The sequence below is a fragment of the Amblyomma mixtum genome, chromosome 7 (assembly GCF_055824585.1).
Source record: "Amblyomma mixtum isolate Tamu chromosome 7, ASM5582458v1, whole genome shotgun sequence".
Taxonomy (NCBI): Eukaryota; Metazoa; Arthropoda; class Arachnida; order Ixodida; family Ixodidae; genus Amblyomma; species Amblyomma mixtum.
This window is the reverse complement of record NC_143018.1, coordinates 148,959,559-148,978,891: the sequence shown is the minus strand read 5'-3', so window position 1 is coordinate 148,978,891 and position 19,333 is coordinate 148,959,559. Positions and strand designations below refer to the sequence as shown.

At 47.1% G+C, this 19,333-nt stretch overlaps 1 pseudogene; it reads right to left on the bottom strand.

Moving 5' to 3' along the window:
- Positions 1-2,669: 2,669 nt before the first annotated feature.
- Positions 2,670-18,424, bottom strand: LOC149337825 (uncharacterized; annotated as a pseudogene).
- Positions 18,425-19,333: the final 909 nt, after the last annotated feature.

The following is a 19,333-nucleotide window of genomic DNA, read 5'->3' as shown; positions in this document are numbered from 1 at the left end:
AGTCCAGTGTTTGCAGATCAAGCAGGCGCCCAGGTGGGAAATTCAAACTGGACTCGGGACAGCACACTCTCCGTTTGGTTATACATTTAAACAAAATTCAGGGGGCACTTTGACTGTCTAAAGTGGGTAGAGGCGGAAGCGTTTTCCGCACCACCTTCGCTGTTTCTGTGGCACCGGTGGCGTCACATATAATTGAGTACTAATTACTAAGTGATGACAAATCACTAATTAATGGTTAATTACTGATTAATACCTGAATACTAATTAACTGCTAATTAATGACGCTTAAACTTCGCCTTTAGGAGTGGAACGCGACAGCGCATTGTAGCGCTGCCAGGGATTCCACGGAACACCACCCGTTCAGCGCGATGCCTTGCCCTTTGAACGCAACGCTTCTTAAGGAAAGGAAATGGCGCAGTAATTCTCTGTCATCTCGGTGGACACCTGAACCGCACCGTAGAGGAAGGGAGGAAGTGGGAGTGAAAGAAGATAGATAAAGAGGAGCCGTAATGAAGAAAATGAAAATTGTATTTGAGGAAGGGAAATTACGCAGTAACTGTCTCACAAAATTCAGGGGGGGCACTTTTTTGACCTAAAGTGTGGTCACTGATGCCCCTAAGAGTGGAACGCGACAGCGTCTTGCAACGCTGCCAAGGAGTCCATAGAACGCCATCGCCCATTCGGTTCTACGCCTCGCTCGTCAGTAAATTGGTTTTTGAGGAAAGGAAATGTATCTGTCTCTCATTTGTCGGTGGACACCTAAACCTCGCGGGAAGGGAATGGAGGAGGATGAGAGTGAGTGAAGACACCGTATTCACTAGACGCGCCTTTGTTCATTCCAAACCATCGAGCTGGCATGGCGGAGTGGATAGCATGCTCGTCTCTCACGCCGAAGACCGGGGTTCGATTCCTGAGCTCGACCAATTTCTTATATTGATGAAAACAGCGCGAAAGAAGAAGCCCGAAGGCGAAACGAGGAAGTGACAGGAAAGAGCGCTGACTGACAACTGAATTTATTGAGCGAAACTCGCGCAATATATAGGAAGGCAGTGCCAAAGATAGTCAGATGCAGTCAACGTCACATGGTGCAAAGAGCCATAAAAGCGATAAAAACAAAACAAGGTGAAAAGGCTAACAGTGAACTAAATAACAAGGGGATGGTAACAAAAAAATACATGATGACTTAAACAGTTAATGTCACAAGGTGTAAAGAGCCAAAAAACCGATAAAACATCTATAGCAGGTAACAAGGGTAATCCCGATAAAAACTGACGAAATGGAATTGTGGAAAGAAACTGAATGTAACAACGTATGGCTAAAAACATGCACAGACCTTAACAATAAAACGAAGAAACAGTGACACTCAACGATTGAAACACGCGTAGTCAACAATAAAAATTTAGCAATGTTGTTCCAAAAAGGCAAGTTCACTCCTGTACAATGATTTTGACGCGTCACTGACACATTCCGAGCCCTTCCTTTTTATAAAGAAAGCCTCCTTCAACTCCCGGGCTACGCTGTCTCTACTCCTATCAAGCAGAGACAGCGTAGCCCGGGAGTTGAAGGAGGCTTTCTTTATAAAAAGGAAGGGCTTGGAATGTGTCAGTGACGCGTCAAAATCATTGTACAGGAGTGAACTTGCCTTTTTGGAACAACATTGCTAAATTTTTATTGTTGACTACGCGTGTTTCAATCGTTGAGTGTCATTGTTTCATCGTTTTATTGTTAAGGTCTGTGCATGTTTTTAGCCATACGTTGTTACTTTCAGTTAGTTTTTATTCTTTCCACAATTCCTTTTCGTCATTTTTTATCGGTTTTACCCTTGTTACCTGCTATGGATGTTTTATCGGTTTTTATGGCTCTTTGCACCTTGTGACATTAACTGTTTAAGTCATCATGTATTTTTTTGTTACCATCCCCTTGAGATTCTGCTGACTTTTAGCCTTTTCACCCTGTTATGTTTTTATCGCTTTTATGGCTCTTTACACCATGTGACATTAACTGTGTAGTCATTGAGTGTAGTTTTCATTTTGTTACCATCCCTTGTTTGATTCTGTTCACTTTTAGCTTGTTCACCCTGTTATGTTTCTTTCGCTTTTATGGTTCTTTGCACCATGTGACGTTGACTGCATTTGACTATCTTTGCCACTGCCTTCCTATATATTGCGCGAGTTTCGCTCAATAAATTCAGTTGTCAGTCAGCGCTCTTTCCTGTCACTTCCTCGTTTCGCCTTCGGGCTTCTTCTTTCGCGCTGTTTTCCTCAATATCAGAATGGACCAACTAGCCCAGCAAAAAGTTCTGCTAGATTACCAATTTCTTAATCGGTTTTATTTATTTATATGGCCTGACTAGTAAAGCTAATTAGGCTAATTGGGTAATTAAGCAATTAACTAAGCTCAGTCCCACTTAATTGGAGCATCACTATACGATCCCTTCAATTGGATGCATGGTGTTACTAGCCAAAGTACAATTGGCCCCGTTTGAAATTCGCGCACTGTGACGTCACGACAATTTTCACCAATTGAAAAGCGTGACATTTTCTGTCGACAACTCCTGCTTACAACGATGAGACATTAAAGGCTTCCGCCTTAATATGTGATGTCTTCAGTCCGCGCGCGGAATAAGCAGGACTGTCTCAGTCACAGGACGGAGAAAATGTCTTGATCGCTCACTGTGTCGCCGTCTTGATCTCGACCTTTCGCACCTTGCCGTCCGTACTCGCGATGGCGTTCACAATGAATCCCATGGGCCACTTGTTGCAATGAACCTGGCTGTCTCTCAGGAGCACGAGGTCATATGCCTTGAGATCTCGAGTGGGGGCCTGCCGTTTACGACAACTCTGCAGGGTCTTAAGGAACTCGCGTCGCAAGCGGCGCCAAAAGGCGTCGGCCAGTCACTGCACCTGCCACCACCGTCACCGATACATATCATTTTCACTGACGGCTGGTGGCACTGCGTTGCCGCCGACTTTCTGGGTCAGAAGCGTTGAAGGAGTCAGCACCTCCCAGCACTCGGGGTCCGATGTGACAGGAACAATGGGGTCGCGAATTTATAATCCCCGAAACTTCCGCCAGGAATGTTCCCAAGACTTCGTGAGTAAGGCGACAAGACGCATTCTCAAGAAGCATATAGTCCAAAATTTGCCGTGTGACGTCTAGTATCCTCACCCACACTCCTCCCATGTGAGAAGCATGAGGGGGTTGAATACCCAAGTGCATCCATGGTCTGAGAGAAAGTGTCAGTTCTAGCAAAGTACGGGGTAAGTGAACCGGGATGATGGTGACGTGCGATGCGTGTAGCTAAAAACGATAAATAGGGTGCAGGACCAAGCGCAAATTTGTTATTTATGACAAAGGAAAGAAATTCTCCTCGAATATTTTTCTTCTTGCCTAAAGAGGTTGGATACGGTTAGATTTCATTAGCTCAGACGGCGAATCAAAGGTTGAAAATTAAGAATAAATAAATCTTACGGCTTCCCTTTGGATTCTTTCAATCTTCTGAATATTTGCATTAGTATAAGGAACCTACACGACTTATGCATATTCGAGCTTAGGCCTGATTATTGAGTTAAACGCGAGAAGTTTGACCTGAGCGGGGGCTCTGGAAAGTTTATTTCTTAAAAAATCATATTTTGGGAAAGGCGGACGAACAGATATTTACCACATGTGAATTCCAGGACAGGTATTTAGTTAATGTTACACCTAGGTAATTAAAACATGAAACTTTATGCAGTGGTATTTGTCCGTGATGGTACCTGTGGTCAAAAATATTTTTTTTACGTCTCACGCGAAGGAAGTAATATTTTTTTTACGTGTCACGCGAAAGAAGTTTGTTTTTTCTTTGTTTAGAGCTATGTCCCATTCTGGCACCATGCTAGGATGTTAGTGAGGTATTTAGGTCAATCTGGTGATTACAACATGTAATATCTAGGTACAGCTAGCAATCATCCGCAAATAAACGAAACTACGCCCGGAACAGTTGTGTCGACGAGCTGAACGCCGTTCCCCTGTCAGTTTCTTTATTTATTTTATTTATACAGAATACCCCTAAAGGCCCTCGAGAGGGTATTACATAGGGGGGGGGGGGGGCACAGGCATTTGAACAGAATAAAACAAACCACAATTATAAAACAAACAACAAAAGCAGAAATAAGACACTTTGGATGACATAAGTAAGCAAAAGAATCAATCAAAAGCACAAATAAGACACTTTACATGACATAAGTAAGCAAAAGAATCAAAAGAATGGCAGCGCGGCAGAGAACGAAGATTACTGCAGTGTTAAAATTATACAAACAGAACACTAATACAATGAATCTTTTTAGTAACAAACCCTGCAAAAAAGGAAGCCATTAACAAATAAATTAACAATGTATGCGAAGAGTTAAGCAGTAGTTATTGAAGATATAAGTTTAAAATATTTATCAGGATCAGTGGTGGTTGCGATATGTGAAGGCAGAGTGTTCTAGTAAGATATTGTGCGTGGTAAAAATGAATGCGCATAGATTCTGCGCGTGAAACGTCTAACTTTAAAGGGATGATCGCAGCGGTCAAAAATCGAAGGAGGCAAAGAAAAAAAGTCGTTATGAAGTGATGAATGATGATAAAGTTTATGAAAAAGTGATAGCCGTGCAATTTTACGGCGGAGACCTGCGCGTTGTTTTAAGGCTGTGATGCTGGTGTTACGTGAATAATCGGAGTAAATAAAACGAACGGCGCGGTTCTGCAATGATTCAATGTTATTTATTAGGTAAGATTGGTAAGGGTCCCAAATAGCCGAGGCATATTCAATTTTAGGTCGAATTAGAGCGGTATAGGCATGAGCACGGAGGTCAGGGGGAGCATGCTTTAGGTTATGTTTTAAGAGACCTAATGACCGATTAGCAGATGCAAACATAAGGTTAATATGGTGGTTCCATGCTAAGTCTGAATGAAGGTGAAATCCTAAGTACTTATACGTACTTAGGACTTGAAGTCCTCCAGGACTTGAAGTCCTAAGTAGTTACAACGATGATCGGTGCACCGTGAAGAAGCACAATGTTTGGAACAAAAAGTTCGCAATTTCGTCAGCCGCACCACGAGGGAGAGCTTTAGTTTCACAGCACAGGCTGAGGTAGTCGCTGGCGACCACAATGTAGCTGTTACCCAGCGAGGACTCTGGAAATCGGCCGAGTAAGTCCATGCCGACTTGGTGGATGGCGTCTTGCGGCAGATCAATAGGCTGCAGTAGTCCGTTTGGCTTAGTCGGTGGCGTCTAGCGACGTTGACATTCGCGGCAAGTTCTGACGTAACGCTGAGACAGCTGCAGCAACCCTGGTCCAGTAGTACGTTTTGGCGTATCCGCGCCAAAGTGTGGGCGGAACCCAGGTGACCAGAAGATGGGTCATCATGCACGCCCGCAGGACTTCGTCGCGCAAGGCCGCAGGTGCGACGAGCAGATAGACAGCTTCCGTCGGGTGGCAGTTTTTCTCATACAGAGCGCCATCGCGCGAACAAAACGAGGACAGTCCACGTGAAAAGATTCGCGGTGGTGACTCAGCGCTTCCTTCAAGGTACACAATGAGAGGCCGTGGTTCACTGTGGTCTCGTTGGTGTTGAGTGAGGACGGACGTGGAGATGGCGCCGAGAAAAACAAAATCGGCGTCGGAATCAGCTCGGTTGTCCTAAACAGGAGCACGAGAAACACAGTCGGCATCACTGTGCTTCCTACCGGACTTATAAACGATGGTGACGTCGAACTCTTGAAGGCGAAGGCTCCAGCGTGCAAGCCGCCCCGAGGGATCTTTGAGGTTCGCCAGCCAGCACAGCGAATGGTGATCACTGACGACTCTAAAAGGGCGGCCGTATAAGTACGGGCGAAATTTGGTCACTGCCCACACAATTGCCAGGCATTCTTTTTCAGTGGTGGAATAGTTGGCCTCCGAGCGTGACAAAGTGCGGCTTGCATATGCGATTAGGCGTTCGAGACCATCCTGCCACTGCACAAGGACTGCACCGAGGCCGATGTTGCTGGCGTCTGTGTGCAGTTCAGTGTCGGCTGACTCGTCGAAGTGGCCAAGGATGGGCGTACTTTGGAGACGAGTGCGGAGGTCTTCGAAGGCCTGTTGTTCCTCCTGGCCCCAGAAGAACGGTTCGGCATCTTTCGTGACGCGGATGAGGGGCTCAGCCATCTGGTCCGCACAAAACGCCGATAATAGGCGCCAAGACCCAGAAAGCAGCGCACACTTCGCTTATCGGTTGGCGCGGGAAAAGCAGAGACGGCGGCTGTTTTATTGGGGTCAGGGCTAACTCCCTTAGCGCTCACGATGTGGCCCAGAAACTTGATTTTCTGGAAAGGGAAGTGACACTTTTCGGGCTTGAGGGAAATACCGGCCGTACGAATTGCGGCGAACACGGTGCGCGGGCGCCTCAGGTGCTCTCCGAACGTGGCGGAGAAGATGACAACGTCATCCAGGTACACGAGGCAGGACTGCCATTTTAGGTCGGCAAGGACGGTATCCATCATCCGCTGGAAGGTGGCAGGAGCCGAGCACAGGCCGAAAGGGGGCACCCGGAATTTGTACAGACCATACGGTGTAATAAAGGCGGTCTTTTACCGGTCGCGTTTGTCCACCTTGATTTGCCAATAGCCACAGCGTACATCTAGAGACGAGAAGTACGTGGCGTGGCGTAGCCGGTCCCGGGAGTGATCAATCCGTGGCAGAGTGCCTTGTTTAGACGTCTGTAATCAACACAGAACCGTAGGATTCCATCCTTCTTCGCCACAAGAACCACAGGCGATGCCCACGGGCTCGTCGACGGCTGTATCACGTCGTCCTGGAGCATGTCGTGATCTTGTCGGCGAAGGGCGTCACGTTCCTTCGAAGAGACCCAATAAGACGGCTCGCATAACTGTCGCTGGTTTGCGTCAACTATAATGCGGTGCTTTGTGAGCGGAGTTTGCCTAACCTTGGAGGTGGAGGCAAAAAAGTCGCCGAAAGATTCGATAATGCTCTTCAGGCAGCGTTTCTGATTAGACGGGAGGTTAGGATTCACGTCGGTCTATATCGGAGTGATAGGTGCCTCCACTGACACCGGGATTTCGGAGAACACGTGCTGTCCCGCGAATTCACTACGTTCTTCGAAATACGCAACAGCTGTTTTGCCAGGCAAACACTGAGGTTCAGAACCAAAATTGGTCACCAAAACTTTGGTTCGCCCACTGTTCAATAATTCCGCAAGCTACACAGACTTGCCGACCCAGGAGCAGAGAGATGTTGGTTTAAGCGATGCCACCAGTGCTGGGGCGGTTATCGGACTCTACGGTAACAAACATGCGGGCTCTCGACGGGATCAACACCTGGTCGTCACAGACGCAAATGTTAGCTCTGCGTGGCACGGTATTGTCGTCGACAGGGCCTTGGGTGGAAAACGACATGATTAGCTCCTGAAGGTGGATGACGCCACCGTACTCCTGAAGGAAATCCAAACCGAGTATGATGTCCTGGAGGACTCGGGTAACACAGCAAAGCAACCAGGGAAATGAACGTCGCGGATCTGGATTCGTGAAGTGCTGACCCCAATCGGAGTTACGACATGGCCACCAGCTGTCCGGATCTGCGGCCCAGACCAAGGGGTCAGAACTTTCTTCTGCGCAGTGGCTAACCGACTGCTCATTACAGAAAAATCGGCGCCGGTATCCACGAGTGCGGTAACGTCATGGTTGTCGGCGGATACCGGAATTTCGGCGGAAACCAGTCGGTCCCAGCGATTTGTTGAGGTCGTCGGGTGAGGTCGTCGTCGGTCAGAGCGTCGCGGCGAATTTTCGGGGGGAGGCTCTCGACATGGTCCAGAAGCGGCTGCCCTACCTTCGCAGAACGCCATCTTCAGCTTTCTCGGTGTGGGGAAACACCTCTGAACTGGCCAGAGTAGGACGGGCGGCCGGGTGAAGGAAACCGCCTTGGGGATGGTGATCGAAACTGGTGTCGCGGCGGGGCCGAGGACTGGACATTATCAGCCAGGTACTGCTCGATATCCCGTGGTCTTTCACTGTAGTGCGGTCAAGGTGGGTGAGGTAAAAAGCCCCTCAAACCCATTCTGCGGTAGGGGCAGTGACGGAGGATATGGTCGAGCTCCCCGCAGTGGTAACAGAGCGGCCGATTGTTTCGCGCACGCCACACGTGCGCTTTGTTCATCGGTGGCCTGGGCACCTGCAATACGGATGGTACTCCTGCGGTTGGGTACTGCAGAGATGGCACTGGCACAGGAGCGACGGGTGAAATGCTTGCATCGCTCGCCCAGGACTCCGTAGTGCCTCGCTGTACCTTATAACGAAGGGCGCCGAGTGCGGAGCTGGGGCGGCAGCACAGCTCGTCGTATTTTGTCACGGACCACGTCTGTTACGGCAGCGACAGTGGCCTGGGGAGCTGCAAAGCGAAGTTTCATCAGTTCCTCAAGCACAAGACTTCTTACAAGCTCGCGAAGCTCCTCGTCGGGCAGCGACATAGGTGTGTACTGGGAAGCGGCTGCTACAGTAGCCTGACGTCCGTACTGCGCGCCCCTTTCCTGCAGAGAGGGCTCAAAACCCGTTACCTCCCTTGTAAAGTCGGCCACTGCTCTTGGCGGTTCACGGTACAGTCCGGCAAAGAGCTGCTCTTTTACGCCGCGCATTAAGTAGCGTATTTTCTTGGCCTCGGGCATAGCAGGGTCGGCCCGACTGAACAGTCGCGTCATGTCCTCGATGAACATCGCGAAGCTCTCGTTTGACTGCTGTGATCTCGAGTCTAGGGCGATTGCAGCCTTCTCTTTTCTTTCGCTTGTGGTAAATGTTGCTAGCAGCTCTCGACGACAGACGTGCCAGGTGGTAAAAGAAGCGTCATTGTTCTCGAGCCTTGTTTTGGCCGAGTCCTGCAGCGCAAAGTAGATGTTGCGCAATTTGCGTTCGCTGTCCCACTCATTGAACCCCGCCACTCGGTCAAAGCTGACCAACCAGCCTTCCACGTCCTCGAACCTGTGCCCTTGGAACGGTGGCGGTGACCGAGGTGCGTGAAGGACGAATGGCTGGGCATTTCCGGAATGTTGAGTTGTCTGGCTAGCCACGGTGGATGTCACGGCCACGTAAACGGCGACTCGCTTTGTGGACGGGTGTGTATAGTCCACGCGCGGAGAACAGGCGTCAAGAAGTGTACGATGGGGGCTATTTGGTAATCCATGAACTAAGAACGAAAACCACGCAAAGGACGATACACAGGGAAGAAGTAGACAGGACGAGCGCGGACTTGCAACTGTTTATTGAAACACATCTTTCTTCCATCACCAACCCTACGCATGCGCAACAAGCTATCTCTATCTAATGGAGTTCAGGAACTTCAGTTCCTTCTTGCACAGATGGACCGGAGCCTCGCTTACACACTTTTCGGGCCCATATCTATCAATCTGCCAGGCTTCGATGACCTCACGTGTTTTCTGGTCTTTGGCCCTTCCGATTATCTTTGTACGCTCAAAGAGTGGCGTGCATTTATTGTCACACGAAAGACAGTGTTTTCGCAAATGCATGCCGCTGTGATAGCCCAACGAATTTTTATGTTCTTGTAGGCGCTTATTGTTGTGTTGTTGTGTTGTGTTGTTGTGTTTTATGTCTTATTAATGCAGCGTCCCGTTTGTCCCACGTAAACTGAGCCGCAACTAAGCGGGATTTCATACACTACTCCCATTTTTTTGAGGACACAGGGGCGCAATAAAAAACACGGACATAGAAGTAGACAGGGACGAGCGCTTACTATCAACAGGCTTTATTCGACGTACACCGTTAATATACCTTCGGTTTACCCAAGCGCCACTGTGCGAATCACAAGCACGTGGATACCAGATAACAACAAAAGAAATCCAAAGGCGATTACTGAAATCTGCCTAAGAAAATCATTTCAGATCGGCGAAGTATCACAGATGAATCACTGATGCAGTAATCTCCTTTTTTTTCTGATGTAGTAGGCTTCCACCAGTTCCCGTTCAATCTGATCGCGGCTTCTCAACAATACTCTACAGTCCGATAAGCGGGGAAAACAGGCGACCTTAGTCTTCTTAGTGCATTCTTGGCAATGGTCCGGGAGATGGGAGCCTGTGTTCTTTAAAGAGTTCTTGTGCTCCAGAAGGCGCTGGTTGAGGCAACGTCCAGTTTGCCCAACGTAAACCTTCCCGCAAGTGAGCGGGAACTCATACACAACTCCTTTTTTGCAGGTTACGTGGGGCTTATGGTGTTTTACGCCACACTCTTGCCGTTTTTCTTTTCTTCTTATGCGTGCGCACAGACCGGACAACTATCGCGGAGCAGAAAAACTACTTCTACTCCGTACTTCTTGGCCACCTTCTTGATGTTGTGGGAAGTTCTGTGTACGTATGGTACCACCTCCGGCCTTGAACACTTCGTTGAGTCTTTCGCATTGCTCCGCTTGCTGCCCTTCAATTTTTTGACCAAGGACTGCGTCACAGCAAGAATGAGGGAATCAGGGAAGCCTGCCTTTTCCAGCCTTGAGACCTGTGACAAGAAGCCAGCGTGCACAGCGTGGTGACAGGACTTCGTTAGTGCAGACGAAATACATTGTAAAGCGATAGCCCTTTTGACCGTATTAGAGTGATTGGAATGAAATGGTAGCAAATCTTTCTTTGCGCGCGGACAATACCGCCAGCAAACATGTGAAGGGTGAAATGTTAAGGTGAATCTAAAAACTGCAGTTCATTATCACTTCTTGGCTTTTCGTGGGTAAAGGTGAGTCCCATGCCTTTCCTTCCAAACGTATCTAAAACATCAGCTACGGCCTCGTCAAAACTAAAATCACCTTCCTTTAACAGAACCAGGTAGTCTTCTACATATCTGAAGACGTGAGCTATACGGTCTGTGTCAAAAGTTTCACTCAAAGAGCGGTCAACTTGCGATAAAAAATAGTAGATAGAACCGGGGCTACGCAAAAGCCTGTGCAAATACCTTGCTTTTGAAGACAGGTACGATCATTAAATTCAATAAAAGTGGCATTCAGGTACAGCTCTAGTAATGACATGAAGTTGTCCACGTTCACACCAGTGGCGTTTTGAAACGCAGTGATGCCATTTGTCCGGTCCGGTTGTCCGGTCTGCGCGCACGCATAAGAAGAAAAGAAAAACGGCAAGAGTGTGGCGTATAACACCGTAAGCCCCACGTAACTTGCAAAAAAGGAGTTGTAGATGAGTTCCCGCTCACTTGCGGGAAGGTTTACGTTGGGCAAACTGGACGTTGCCTCAACCAGCGCCTTCTGGAGCGCAAGAACTCTTTAAAGAAGACAGGCTCCCATCTCCCGGACCATTGCCAAGAATGCACTAACAAGACTAAGGTCGCCCGTTTTCCCCGCTTATCGGACTGTAGAGTACTGTTGAGAAGCCGCGATTAGATTGAACGGGAGCTGGTGGAAGCCTATTACATCAGAAAAAAGGAGATAACTGCATCAGTGATTCATCTGTGATACTTCGCCGATCTGAAATGGTTTTCTTAGATAGATTTCTGTAATCGTGTTTGGATTTCTTTTGGTGTTATCTGGTACCCACGTGCTTGTGATTCGCACAGTGGCGCTTGGGTAAAGCGAAGGTATATTAACGGTTTACGTCGAATAAAGCCTGTTGATAGTAAGCACTCGTCCCTGTCTACTTCCATGTCCGTGTCTTTTATTGCGCCCCTGTGTCCTCCTGAAAAGTTATGAACCAACACGCCCAAATACGAGCACTTCTAACTTCTCCCATTCTACAGGACACAAACTTGATTTTGTGGTTAACACCACAGCCTGCTTTTGTTCTTGATTCATTGCTAGCGCGCACAAACGGGACAGCTTACAAGGCGCCGAAAAGAAGATGTCCACACCGAATTTTCTTGCCACCCTCTTCAGCCCATGCGAGGTCTTATGTACATAGGGCAGTACTTCAAACTTCCGCCTCTCACGAATGCCGGGTTCTCGAGCACTAGAGGTTGGGATGAGGGTTTTCAACAGAGACCCGGCAGCGGCCTGCAGAAGCGATGAGGGAAACCCAGTAGAACTTAGGCGTGCAGCTTGAGCGGAAAAGCTGAGTGAAACCTTGTGACAACAGGACTTAAATAATGATGACCTCAAGCAGGATGCAGCAATTCTTCTCTTAATAAGCTTAGAGTGACAGGAGTCATAGGGTAAAGGGGCCTTTTTTGTCATAGGCATGTACATCCAACACAAGTGGTCCGGTTCCCTGAAAAACAATCTCAAGTCCAAGAACTGTAAGCAAGAGTTCTCAGGCAATTCTACGGTAAAATTCGAACTGAAAGCCTTGGATTTAAAAGACGTTAAAACTTCATTAGTGACCTCTTGTGGGTTGTCATTGGGATTCATTTTTAAGAGTATTAAAAAATCGTCTACGTATTGGAAAACTCGCGCGATGCGGTCGTCAGTAAGCGCCCGTGAGAGTGAACAGTCAACTTCCGCTAAATACATTTCAGTGAGAACTGGTGCCACACTCGACCCTATACAAATACCTCGTTTTTGCAGATAGGATTTATCCTCAAAACTCACTAGCGTTGAGGAGAGGTACAGATTCTATAGTTCCATGAAACCTATCGAAATTCCGCAGGCATTTTGAAACCCCAAACCCCCAAACGCTCTATACAGTTGCTGACCGCCATGAGCAGTTCATTGTGAGGAACCGAGTAAAACAGCTCCTCAATGTGAACCGAGAAGCTGTAATTAACACCTGGCATGCTCTCTTTCAGAATTTTCACCATTCCGTCCGAGCTGGTGATCTTGTAGGGGTCTTCAGGCGACAGACTCTTCAGGTGTGTTGGAAGGTATCGGCTAACAACTGCTTGCCAGGTTCCTCTCTCCGTTACGATTGCTCTAAAGGGGCATTCCAGCTTATGACTCTTTGCACTAAAAAACACACTGAGCACATGTACCTTGTTACTCATCACTTCATTCTTCATCCGCTCAAGCTTCAAATCATCTAAAAGCGCGACCGCTTTGGCCTTCGCCTTCGTCGGCTTCACATCCGCAACTCGGAAGTTCTTGTTGATCGCTGTTAGTGCCTTCTCCCCGAATAGTTTCCGCGGTAGGACCACGAAGCCGCCTTCTTTGTCGGACAAAAGAATCCGTAGCCCAGAATCACAAATTAGGCCAGCCACTCTTCACAGCAGGGAAGTGCAGTCATTCTTTTTCTCATAGGTGTTGCTCACTGAATCAACTCCTTCCGAAAGGCAGCATCCTTTCTCTTCCCCTTCTAACTTGTCAGTGACCCTGTGAACCGAAGCCAAAAGCTGAGGCTTGCTGAGCGGTACTTGGAGGCTGAACTTAGGTCCCTTCCTGAGGACCCTTTCGATGACGGTTGGAACAGTCGCCCCTCCAAGGTAGATAGCAGGAACCTCACCTGTGTGCTTCTTTGGCGCCTTAGGTAGGCTTTGTCGTCGATTGTTCCAAAGGAACTCAGTGGTAGTCTCAGCCAGGTTCTGGTAGTCCTTGAATGTCCTCAGGCCGGCAGAGCCGGTCCCCTTCCAAGTGAAGCATACCAACCGCTGACAAGGTAGAAGGGGAAGAGAAAGGGCGCTCATCATCATCATCATTTATTAACCCTTAAGGGTCCCGTTAGGGACATTACATAAGGGGGTGGGGGAGGTGGTACAGGGGTGTTCAGCAGTCATACATGAATATATAAATATAGAAGGAATATAAAAATACAGAAAAATATAAAAAATATAAAATATAGAATAGAAAAAAAGTAGAACAAGACGAAAAAAAGACAGAAGTAACAAATTCAAATAATCACGTCATGACAGAGTGTAGCAGAAATATAAACAAAAACAAATTACAACTTTGGAAGTAGAACAGGCTGGTCAGTTTGCAGGGCTTGGAAGCTGGCATAGGGTGCAGGAAAAAATTATTTGTCGTTGAGATGGTCGATTAGGAGCTGTCTGAATCTGGAAGGGTTAGTCTCAATAACAATGTGTTCGGGGAGGTTATTCCAGCTTTCTATCGCACTGGGAAGAAAAGATTTATTGAAATAATTGGTGGAGCCGTGCAAACGCCGTATGCTTAAGGAGTTAAATAAACGACGAGATGATCGTACCGGAGCTCGTAGAAGGTTTTCTCGAAGTGTTGGAAAGTTAAAGTACAGTTTGTGAAAAAGACAAAGAATTGAAGTTTTCCTGCGAAAGGCTAATGAGTTGATGCCGAGAGATGATTTCAACGCAGTGATGCTGAGCTGAGGTTCATACTGTGAGGTGATGAAGCGTGCTGCCCGATTCTGGATGGCTTCGAGTGAATCTATCAAGTAGGCTTGGTGAGGATTCTATATTGTTGAGGCGTATTCTAGTTTAGTTCGGATGTACGTTTCATATGCTAGTTGTCTGGTGGCTGCGGTGCACATGGAAAGTGATCGCCTGATGAATCCGAGTGATCTGGATGCACTAGCACATAGTTTCGTGATGTGATTAGACCAGGTTAGGTTGGTTGTTATCTCGATGCCGAGGTACCGGTATGAATTAGTTTGAGACAGCGCTATGGAGTTCAGGGAGTACGAAAAATGAACAGTCGAACGTTTACGTGAGATGTGCATGAACTTACATTTAGAAACGTTGAGCTGCATTAGCCAGTCGGAACACCACTTCTGGATTCGGCTCAGGTCATCCTGTAATAATTCCTGATCACTGCTATTGTCGATGCGGCGATAAATGACGCAGTCATCCGCAAAGAGACGGACAGATGATAAAATACCAGATGGCAAATCGTTGATGAAGATTAAAAAGAGTAATGGAGCAAGAACCGATCCTTGGGGAACCCCGGAGATTACTCTAGTAGTTTGAGATGCATGGCTGGTGATGACGGTGAATTGCAAGCGGTCGGTTAAGAAACAGTGGATCCAGGATAAGACAAGCGGGTCAAGTGACAGAGCTGAGAGTTTGGAAAAGAGACGCTGCTGAGGGACGCGATCGAATGCCTTGGCGAAATCTAAATAAATTATATCGATTTGGAAGGCAGAGTCTAGATTTAAGTGAAGATCAGTTTGGCACGAAAAACCTGCCCTGAAACCATGTTGATTGGGAAAGAAGAAACGGTTGTGGTCAAGGTGAGATGCGATGTGCGAGTATATTATATGTTCGAAAAGTTTACAAGAGATACATGTCAGTGAAATTGGTCGATAATTTGAGGGGTCGGAGCGATCTGCAGCGTTGAAGACTGGGACAACTTTGCTTAATTTCCAGTCGTCTGGAACCTGACTAGTGTTAAGAGACTGGGCAAAAATGAGTTGCAAGATTTGGCTCGTGAAATATTTAGTTGCTTTAGAAATCTTAGCAGGGAGGTTGTCTGGTCCAGGGGAAGTGGATATCTTTAGATTATCTATGAGTTTTAAAATTCCCTCTGCTGTGATGGTAACAGGTGGCATAGGTGCATAATTTAGACTTGGCACGGAAACAATGATTGCTGTTAGCTCCTGGGTAAATACGGACGTGAAATAGGAATTCATGACGTCGGAGCACTCGGAAATTGGAACATCGGAGCTGTCTCGTGCCTTCAGGGAAATATTGTGCGAACTGTTTTTATTGGGCGTGAGCAAGTTCCAAAACTTCTTGGGGTTTACCTGCATTATCTCTATGAGATCGTGACAGTAGAATTTTCGTTTTGAAGATCGTAATAACTGCGTGTATTCGTGGAGACTTGCAAAGTATTTGTCCCACTTTCTAGCGCGTCCTGATTTCTTTGCGTTACGGAATAGGCGTTTTTTCTTTCGCGACAACTTCCTCAGCGCATTTGAGTACCATAGTTTATTGGCATCCCCTCGAATGCAGATGAGCGGGACGTAAGCTTCTATAAGCGAACACATTTTCTCTTTAAAAAGACACCAGTTGTTATTCACGGATCTGCTGTGTATGGAAATTTGAAACGTATCAAGAAATTCTTCAAGGTGGGAGTTAATGCTTGGGAAATCGGCCTTAGAATAATCACGGATGTATTTAACAGACGGTTGGCGTATAGGAATTTCAATTGACAGGTTGAAAGTTATGATACAGTGATCACTTAGACCACTAGTACACGAAAGCGACTGAACTAATTCTGGATTCGATACAAGGACGAGGCCTAGTATGTTCGAGCCTCGAGTTAGTGCACACACTGTTTGGGTAAGGTTAAGCGTAAGGACCAGATCTAAGAAATATTTTGATGGACGAGATGACGCAGTCAAGTTATCCCAATCGATGTCTGAGAAATTGAAGTCGCCGCAGAGTATGAAGTCGCCGCAGAGTATGAAGTTGGCATGAGAGAATCTAGACTGCAAGTCTTCAAGAACAGAGTGAAGGTCGCTAATGAAAGAAGGATCCGTGTCGGGGGCTCGATAGAATGCAATTAGAATGTTGGTGCAAGAGGGAAAATTAAATTTGATGCACAGTATTTCGCTATGGCAATTGATATCACCTGGGGTAGAAGAAAGGCTTGTTTTCACCAGAGCAAGAATGCCGCCTCCCCGACGACCAACTCTGTCTCGCTGGTAAGAGTGAAATGATTGATTGTCGTGCAAAAGTTCGATATCATCTACATCGGATGTTAGCCAGGATTCAGTGAATAATGCGATTTCAGAGCTGTGGTCGTCGAGAAGCGCCTCAACAGATTCTTTTTTGGGCAGGTAACTCCGAATATTTGTCAGCAAAAACAAAACATTATTGTCGGTATCGATTGAGCGACTGCGCTGTGAAGGATTGGAATGAGGCGATTGTGGGGGTCTCGGTGTTTTCAGTAATCGCTATGGTTTTAGTTCGACAACGGAATCAGTATCTGTATTATAAGTGAAAACCTTTTTGCCAATCAGCAGCTTGTCAAAACGAATCTTGAAAGAGGCGTTGTTCTGTTGACCATAAGTGAAAAGTATCTTTCTAGCCACGCGTACCTTGGCTGAATAATCCTCACGGATAGAAAACGATGTATCCTTCAGCTTCGGACCAGCAAGCAATATCCCTGATTTGTCTTTGAAATGCGTTAGCTTTACAAAGATTGGGCGGTTTTTGCCTACCTCGAACCGACCCAATCGATGCGCGCGTTCGATCTGATGATTTTCAATTGAAATGTCAAGCTTGTCCGAGCAAAAAGAAACAACGCGTTCTTGAGATTGTGCCCAAGTTTCACCGAGTTGATTCAGTTGAAGGAGTTGATTCAGTGAGCAACACCTATCAGAAAAAGAATGACTGCACTTCCCTGCTGAGAAGAGTGGCTGGCTCAATTTGTTGGTTGGTTGGTTTATGGGGTTTAACGTCCCAAAGCGACTAAGGCTATGAGAGACGCCGTAGTGAAGGGCTCCGGAAATTTCGACCACCTGGGGTTCTTTAACGTGCACTGACATCGCACAGTACACGGGCCTCAAGAATTTGTCCTCCAAAGAAATTCTAGCCGCCGCGGCCGGGATCGAACCAGCGTCTTTCGGGCCAGCAGCCGAGCACCATAGCCACTGAGCCACCGCGGCGGCACTCTGGCTCAATTTGTGATTCTGGGCTACGGATTCTTTTGTCCGACAAAGAAGGCGGCTTCGTGGTCCTACCGCGGAAACTATTCGGGGAGAAGGCACTAACAGCGATCAACACGGACTTCCGAGTTGAGGATGTGAAGCCGACGAAGGCGAAGGCCAAAGCAGTCGCGCTTTTAGATGATTTGAAGCTCGAGCGAATGAAGAATGAAGTGATAAGTAACAAGGTACATGTGCTCAGTGTGTTTCTTAGTGCAAAGAGTCATAAGCTGGAATGCCCCTTTAGAGCAATCGTAACGGAGAGAGGAACCTGGCAGGCAGTTGTTAGCCGATACCTTCAAGCACACCTGAAGAGTCTGTCGCCTGAAGACCCCTACAAGATCACCAGCTCGGACGGAATGGTGAAAAATTTCAAAGAGAGCATGCCAGGCTTTAATTACGGCTTCTCGGTTGACATTGTGGTGCTCTTTTTCTCGGTTCCTCACAATTAACTGCTCATGGCGGTCAGCAACTGTATAGAGCGTTTGTGGGTTGTGGGGTTCCAAAATGCCTGCGGCATTTCTATAGAAGGTTTCATGGAACTGTTGAATGTGTACCTCTCCTCAACGCTAGTGAGTTTTGAGGATACATTCTATGTGCAAAAGCGAGGCATTTGTATAGGGTCCAGTGTGCCACCAGTTCTCACTGAAATGTATTTAGCGGTAGTTGACTCTTCACTCTCACAGGCGCTAACTGACGACCGCATCGCGCGAGTTCTCCGATACGTAGACGACTTTTTAAAACTCTTAAAAATGAATCCCAATGACAACTCACAAGAGGTCACTAATGAAGTTTTAACGTCTTTTAAATCCAAGGCTTCCAGTTTGAATTTTACAGTAGAATTGCCTGAGAACTCTTGCTTACAGTTCTTGGACTTGAGATTGTTTTTCAGGGAACCGGACCACTTGTGTTGGATGTACATGCCTATGACAAAAAAGGCCCCTTTACCCTATGACTCCTGTCACTCTAAGCTTATTAAGAGAAGAATTGCTGCATCCTGCTTGAGGTCATCATTATTTAAGTCCTGTTGTCACAAGGTTTCACTCAGCTTTTCCGCTCAAGCTGCACGCCTAAGTTCTACTGGGTTTCCCTCATCGCTTCTGCAGGCCGCTGCCGGGTCTCTGTTGAAAACCCTCATCCCAACCTCTAGTGCTCGAGAACCCGGCATTCGTGAGAGGCGGAAGTTTGAAGTACTGCCCTATGTACATAAGACCTCGCATGGGCTGAAGAGGGTGGCAAGAAAATTCGGTGTGGACATCTTCTTTTCGGCGCCTTGTAAGCTGTCCCGTTTGTGCGCGCTAACTAGCAATGAATCAAGAACAAAAGCAGGCTGAAAGACAGTGTTTTGGCAAATGCATGCCGCTGTGAGAGCCGAACGAATTTTTATGTTCTTGTAGGCGCTTATTAATGCAGCGTCCCGTTTGTCCCACGTATACTGAGCCGCAATTAAGCGGGATTTCATACACTACTCCCATTCTAACACAAAATCAAGTTTGTGTCCTGTAGAATGGGAGTAGTGTATGAAATCCCGCTTAATTGCGGCTCAGTTCACGTGGGACAAACGGGACGCTGCATTAATAAGCGCCTACAAGAACATAAAAATTCGTTGGGCTCTCACAGCGGCATGCATTTTCGAAAACACTGTGTTTCGTGTGACAATAAATGCACGCCACTCTTTGAGCGTACAAAGATAATCGGAAGGGCCAAAGACCAGAAAACACGTGAGGTCATCGAAGCCTGGCAGATTGATAGATATGGGCCCGAAAAGTGTGTAAGCGAGGCTCCGGTCCATCTGTGCAAGAAGGAACTGAAGTTCCTGAACTCGATTAGA